Source organism: Alligator sinensis, unplaced genomic scaffold (genome assembly GCF_000455745.1).
Source record: "Alligator sinensis unplaced genomic scaffold, ASM45574v1 scaffold52_1, whole genome shotgun sequence".
In the NCBI taxonomy this organism is placed as follows: domain Eukaryota; kingdom Metazoa; phylum Chordata; order Crocodylia; family Alligatoridae; genus Alligator; species Alligator sinensis.
The window spans coordinates 1,831,816-1,838,095 of NW_005842152.1; the positions used below are offsets into that span (position 1 = coordinate 1,831,816).

The following is a 6,280-nucleotide window of genomic DNA, read 5'->3' on the forward strand; positions in this document are numbered from 1 at the left end:
CATGCTAATACAGTTATTAATGCTCCAGTACCCAACCTAGGACACTGGGATTGAAGAAGGTGAAGAGGTTTTATTCTTTCTAGTGGAAGAAGGTTCAGGCCAGTCCAGAGTACTACAACTTTTCTATTTGAAGTAATAACGTTGCTGTCAATGCAGTCCAGGTGTCATCAAGATTCATCATCTTGGGCACCCTGAATACATACAGAGGTGGCTCCTCCGATATATTTATAAGGGGAATAAATGTCAATCAGAGCTACCCCTGGATTATCCCCATTGTTTCTGGACCAGTCACACAAATACTAAACTTGAGGTTATTCACTGAGTTTGTACAGATCAGATCCCCCTTTTCTTAATATGACTATCAGTTCCTTAAAGCAGATGTCAAGGCTTTCAGACAATGCTCTCCGAGAAGCAGCCGGACTTGGTGATGCCGAGAGAAACCTGGGTCCGGTGACTGGAAGAGGATGGAGTCTAGGGCCATATAAGCCCAGCTCCCTGAGATGAAACTTGAGGCTGAGCCCTGCTAGGTTGAGTGGGAACTCTACAGGCTCTGGGGTTTAAGAAACTTTTCAGGGGACAGAGCTCATACTGCAGCTCAGTGAATTTGTGCTTCATGTTGGTCTTATTGCTGTTTTACCTGTGAGGCATGAGTGTGGCTGTAGGGGAGGTCAGAGGCCATAAAGGGCACCTGGGAAGGGGTGCTGTTGGGACTTTGCTTAGGGAAGAAGCACACCCCAGTGAATAAAGTAAGGGGTGACAGAGCCCAGAGGCCCAAGGCTTCTAGAATGGACTGCCTAAAGTCTAATGAACTGTGCAAGGGGCACAAGAGCCCAGTGGACTGAACAGACTGGAGCAGAACACCCTACCCAAGGCCACATTCTGCTTCTCCAGAGACATCCTCCCAAATTCACAATGATGGTAACCAGAGAGGAAGGGAAAGGGTTAGTATGGTCACCAAGGGTCACTGAAACCCTCCGAGGCGCGTCTCATTACAGGTACACGTACCAGTAAACATCCAGAACATCCCAAGGGATGATCCTATCCAGCCATTAGGCCAACGTGAACCTTGTAGGAAAAGAGCAGCACATAACTCAAATGAATCGATACAAATCCCGTTGTATAAAAAGAATCATGAAATTTAGAGGGCAGAGGTGCAAACTCCATTCTGCATCTATTTGGCAATGGTATAAACTTGTGCAGTCCTATGAGTCTATGTGAATATTTCTCCATCTTACCTAAACTATAGATGCTTATACTCCTAAATCCTTAGGAAAACTACATAGCAGCAATCACACTATTAGGTACTATTTCCTATTCTGGTTTTATAATTTCTAAGAAAAATAAACTCTTTCATGTCATACGTAATGAGCAGTTTTCAAATAATAAATACCTAATTTTTGTATTACACTTTTTATCCAAGTTTCTTAAAAGTCTTTCAGTGTGGCCAAATTCCCTGAACAAAATCCTGGGCATACTCGAGTCAAAGACAAAATTTACATGGACTTAAATAGGGCCACAGTTTCTCACATCGTGATTACACATGTGCAGGACAGCTTCTACTGAATGGAAAGCAGAGGGGAGCAGATGCTGGGAAAGAAGTGTCAAGAAAACTACAGTATAGCAGGGGACAGACTAGCTCCAACATTTAAACCTCATTTTTTCCACTATGCTTACGTAAGAGAAAGGACATTCCCCAAAGTAATTTACTGAACAATTTTATTGCAGACCTAAGGTCAAAGAAGGCTGATATCCTGAACTAGGTCAACAGTCCATCAGGATACACAAGTCTTTCAATACAATTATGAATCCAAATGCTAAGTTTGGCATTCATTCACTACACAAGTTGGATTCAAAACGCTTCTTAGCAGATACAATTAGGAAAAATCTATTAATACATTGAATTATTGTGTTATGTGACTATGTAAATTAATTACTATCATTATTAGTATATATTTCTTGAAGTCTCAGAACAGCAGAGGCTCCCTATGCCTGAAGGATGACTGCACCCCAAAGCTTGCCAAGAACTCCCCTCCCCGCCACTCCCAACTACTCAGTTGGTCTAATAAAAGATATCACATCTACTCAAAGAACCTTACCTACTGATATTACATATACACACACACACAGGGCATATCTACACATGCATTTATGCCATCTTAAATTTACTGCGCAGCAAGAGGAAATAGGCTGGCGTCTACATGTGCAGGTAGGACCTCAGGACCATCACTTGCATCTACCAAGGACATTAATGAAGCCCCAACCATGCAAAGATTTAAACATATGCACAACTTTTGCAGGCATGAATGAGCAGCCTACCATGTGCCCCTGTGGCCACTGGGAGGGAGCCCTAGCATCCAGCCACATAGCTCCTGGCACTTGGGACTAAACTTTAGTCCCAAATTGAGCCAGGAGATATGGCCAGCCAGGAGCCCTGGGGCTGGGCTCAGGCTGGCCCCCTAGGGGTTGGACATACCCAGAAGGGAGGCCCCCTGGGTTACTAAGCAGTAGTTTTTCTACATGTGCATTATTGCAGAGTAACTAATTGGGTGTAATTTGGTACCTTCATGATACAGGTATCAAATTTACATTCAAGGCAGTGTAAGTCACCATATTTACTACATAGTACAAGCGTGCACGTGTAGACATGCACCCATACTTTGCAGTAATTTCAGTTACTCCACAGTAAGTGTACATATATGTAGATGCACCCAGAGTATACTATATCTCAGTACAGTAGTATATTATATTAAATTTATATATTTACATACAGAGATATAGACAGACATATCTATATCTATAGCTAGAGTATGGTCAGCATATATGAATATATTTATACTAATATCTGTAAAAGAATGTATAATATTCATTATTATTTACTTATGTAGTAACATTTGGAAATAATTTGAACAAAGAAAGTTTGGGAGAAACTTGCAGCATTTGTAACATTTATTTTGTTAAGCAAAAGGCTTGTCAAATGCTTTCCCTCTGGTTCAAAATTTAAAAAAATAAATAAATAAATAAATAAATAAATAGTATTATTGTTTTGAATGCCATGCCCAAAAACTAACATATGCTTGCCCTTCCATTTCACCCTAGAACATGATACAATCTCTCTACTGTGATTATTCTGAAGACTGTAAAATGTTGATTATGTATACTATATCCTGTACTGATGGGAAATATATAGGTATATATTTGTAATATTAATTATTAACATTTAAGTAAAAAAAAATTGGAATATATCATTCAAATTGTTATATGTACTTTGATATATGTTGGTCAAGCTAGTTAAACAATTATTATAGAAAAGTACTGTTCATCATACAAGGTTACTACCTGCAGTCTTTACAAAGGCAAAGCTCCTCATTCATATCTAAAAGTCTTCCAGAGTGAGGGCTAAGAAAGGACCTCAGGAACATCACTTGCATCTACCAAGGACATTAATGAAGCCCCAACCTTGCAAAGATTTAAACATATGCACAACAACTTTTACAGGCATGAATGAGCCCAGGCATTTTACCAGGACTGGACTGTTCTTGTGTCAAGCTACAGAACTGCTCAATTCTTTGCAGGTCAGAAAAAGACAGCTACAGAAAGGCTTAAGTGCAGACCTAAAAGTTTATGTCAATGTTAAAGTCTGTAGGACATAAGTAGGCAATGAAGCCTTTGTCTTTTGCAACTGCCCCTTCAAATAAAAGCCAAGTTCTGCCCTGGCCTACACACATGCCTCCACAAACAACATCTACTGGAGTCATGCAAAGAAAGAAATTAGCTTACAGCTAGTGATTTTTTTGTGCCGTGTTATGAAAGCCATCCTTGTCATGTACCCTAAAGCTGAGGGCAGGTGCATCTTCATATTCTAGCCTTGATCTCATTTCCACAACTGCTGCTCTGCCAAATTTAAGTGGTAGCCTTTAAATTACATTGTTTTCAAGTCATTGTGCTAGCATTTTAATTTTCTGTTTCGTGCTGTCTGATCTCAGTAAAAAAAAACAAACAAACAAACAAAAAAAAACCAAACCACAAGAATTATACATGTAAATATGTAATATTTTTCGATAAAGGCAACTAGATAGGTCTGTTTTCTGACAAGAAATTATGATAAAAACTGATGTAGGAACATGAAGAAACAGAGATTCATGGCACATACAGGAAAAAGGGAAACCTATAAATGTTCCAATAAATTAAAAAGGCTAAATAAAGTAAGCATGGGCTGATTACTTGAAATGAAAGTTTCTATTGATCTAAGCATATAGAAGATGGAAAATAACTTACTAATTTCTGTTTACGGGAAGAGAGGAAAGGGGAGGAATCTTCCCAGGTATAAAATGTGTAACTGCTCCCAAAGCCATTTTTGGTTCAGAAAGGAGACAAAAATGAGTCTGACTTTGCTTTAAGTGAAGGGGGTGGGGAGGTAGGTGGGAAGTCCATGGGGCCAAGATCTTGGCCTATTATTTTAACAATCCTTAGGAGCCAGCTACCATTAATGTCTTCTTGTAATGAGATATTTTAGGCTGTTGGATGCTTCAGTGAGAAGGCTCAGCATCTTTACATAAATCCGGGTCCTGTACTTTAACTGGATCTTTTTCTCTGATGAAAGTGTAGGACAGTCCTAAATAAAATACTCTTGCTTTTCTGTACGACAGTTAATGGATTTCATTTAATGTGCCTGCCAAATACTGGTGACCTAATGTTTATACGAGTTTTAAAACTATACACATTAAAAGATTAGAAGCTTTGACTTGTGAAAAACTTTAGCCATTATTTCTATTTGTGGATTTTTCATTTGTTATATGGAAGAGTAATGACAGCTGCGCATGTGCAAAACGAAAGACGTTGCTGAAGGCACCAGTCTTCACAATGCCAAGGCCAAGCCCTGCAAACCCTAACACACACACACCTTCTCATGGACTTTAGCAGCACTACACGGAAGTAAAATTTACTTTAGTGAGGGAGGACTTCCAAGGGCAACACACTTGCTTGCATAAGGGTTTCTAGTAATACAATACCATCAGCACTAGCTAACTAGAGAGCTGCCATGCATTAGGATTTCCTAATTAAAGAGTGAATAACTGTTGTGCAGTGGGCCCAGAGAAAGGGAAGGGAACTAACAAGGAACTTGAAGCACTTCGCTGGCAGAAGGGGGCTGGGCACCCAAAACTGGGGCAGGCGGAAATATGAATGACAGAAGACATGGGGAAGCCTTGTTTCTCTCAACAAATCTTGCTTCCCCCCCCCCCGGCTTTTTGGAGAGTCCAGGGAAGGGCAAGAAAAATGGTTAGAGGGCTGGGGAATGGGACTTAATGAGGAGAGGCTGAAGAAACTAGGCTTATTTAGTCTGCAGAAGAAAAGACAGAGAGAGGTTACCTGAAGAGAGGTTCAAAAGAGGATGGAGACTAAACTGTTCTCAGAGGTGGCAGATGACAGAACAAGGAGCAATGGTCTCAAATTGCAGTAGGGGAGGTTTAGGGTAGATATGAGGAAAAACTCATGAGGATGGTAGTAAAAGGGCTGGAACAGGCTACCAGGGAGGTTGTAAACCTCCCATCCCTAGAGGTTTTTAAGACTGGGCTAGAGAAAGCCTTGGTTGGGATGATCTAGTTGGGGCTCGTCCCCCTGGTTGGACTAGATCAGTGGCTCTCAACCTTTTTTGAACAAGGACCCATTTGTGAACATGGATGGCCAGTTCTGAGCCAGCGCCTCTCAGTCCTGACCCGCTGCCTCCAGGCCCCAGCCCTGCAGCGCGTGGGGTAGGGGGGTCGTGGGGGCCTCAAGCAGCCCCTGACGGGCTGCATCTCCGCCGGCCTGCAAGGGAAATCCTGCCGTTTCCCACGTTTTTCTCCTTTAAAGAAAAACCCATTTTTCAAGTTGACAACCCTTTCATATTGGGTCACCACCGGGGGCTGAGAAAGGCTGGACGCGGGGACCTCCCGAGGTCCTTGCTCTCCGGGTGCGTCAGTCCGGCGGGGAAAGGAAGTGCTCTTCAGCCTCCGCGCCAGGTGAGCGGCGAGAGGGGCACGGACATTGTTCCACCGCATGGCATTCAAGTCGCAGTAGGAACCACCCCCCCAAAGCCTGGAGTTAAAAATCCTGCTTTGCGATGGCTGAAGGCCCCAAGCAGCATTTGCCATTTTCTCCGCTCCTCCCTGCATCCAGGTCCCCTCGGCGGGGCGCCCCGCGGCACTCACCTCCCCGGGTCCCGAGGGCGGTCGGGGATGCCCTCCGCGGGGCTCGGCTCGCTGGTCGCCCCGGGCCAGGAAGGGCCGCCGGAGCGGGGACG

The 6,280-nt window shown here is 42.8% G+C and overlaps 1 long non-coding RNA gene across 2 annotated transcripts in view; it reads right to left on the reverse strand.

Annotated features, from left to right (window-relative positions):
• Positions 1-6,280, reverse strand: part of LOC106722298 — a 37,301-nt gene extending 31,021 nt beyond the window's left edge. For both annotated transcript variants that reach the window (XR_003094502.1, XR_003094501.1), the window contains exon 1: positions 6,189-6,280. This is a non-coding gene — a long non-coding RNA (uncharacterized LOC106722298). The remainder of the gene's footprint in view (positions 1-6,188) is intronic.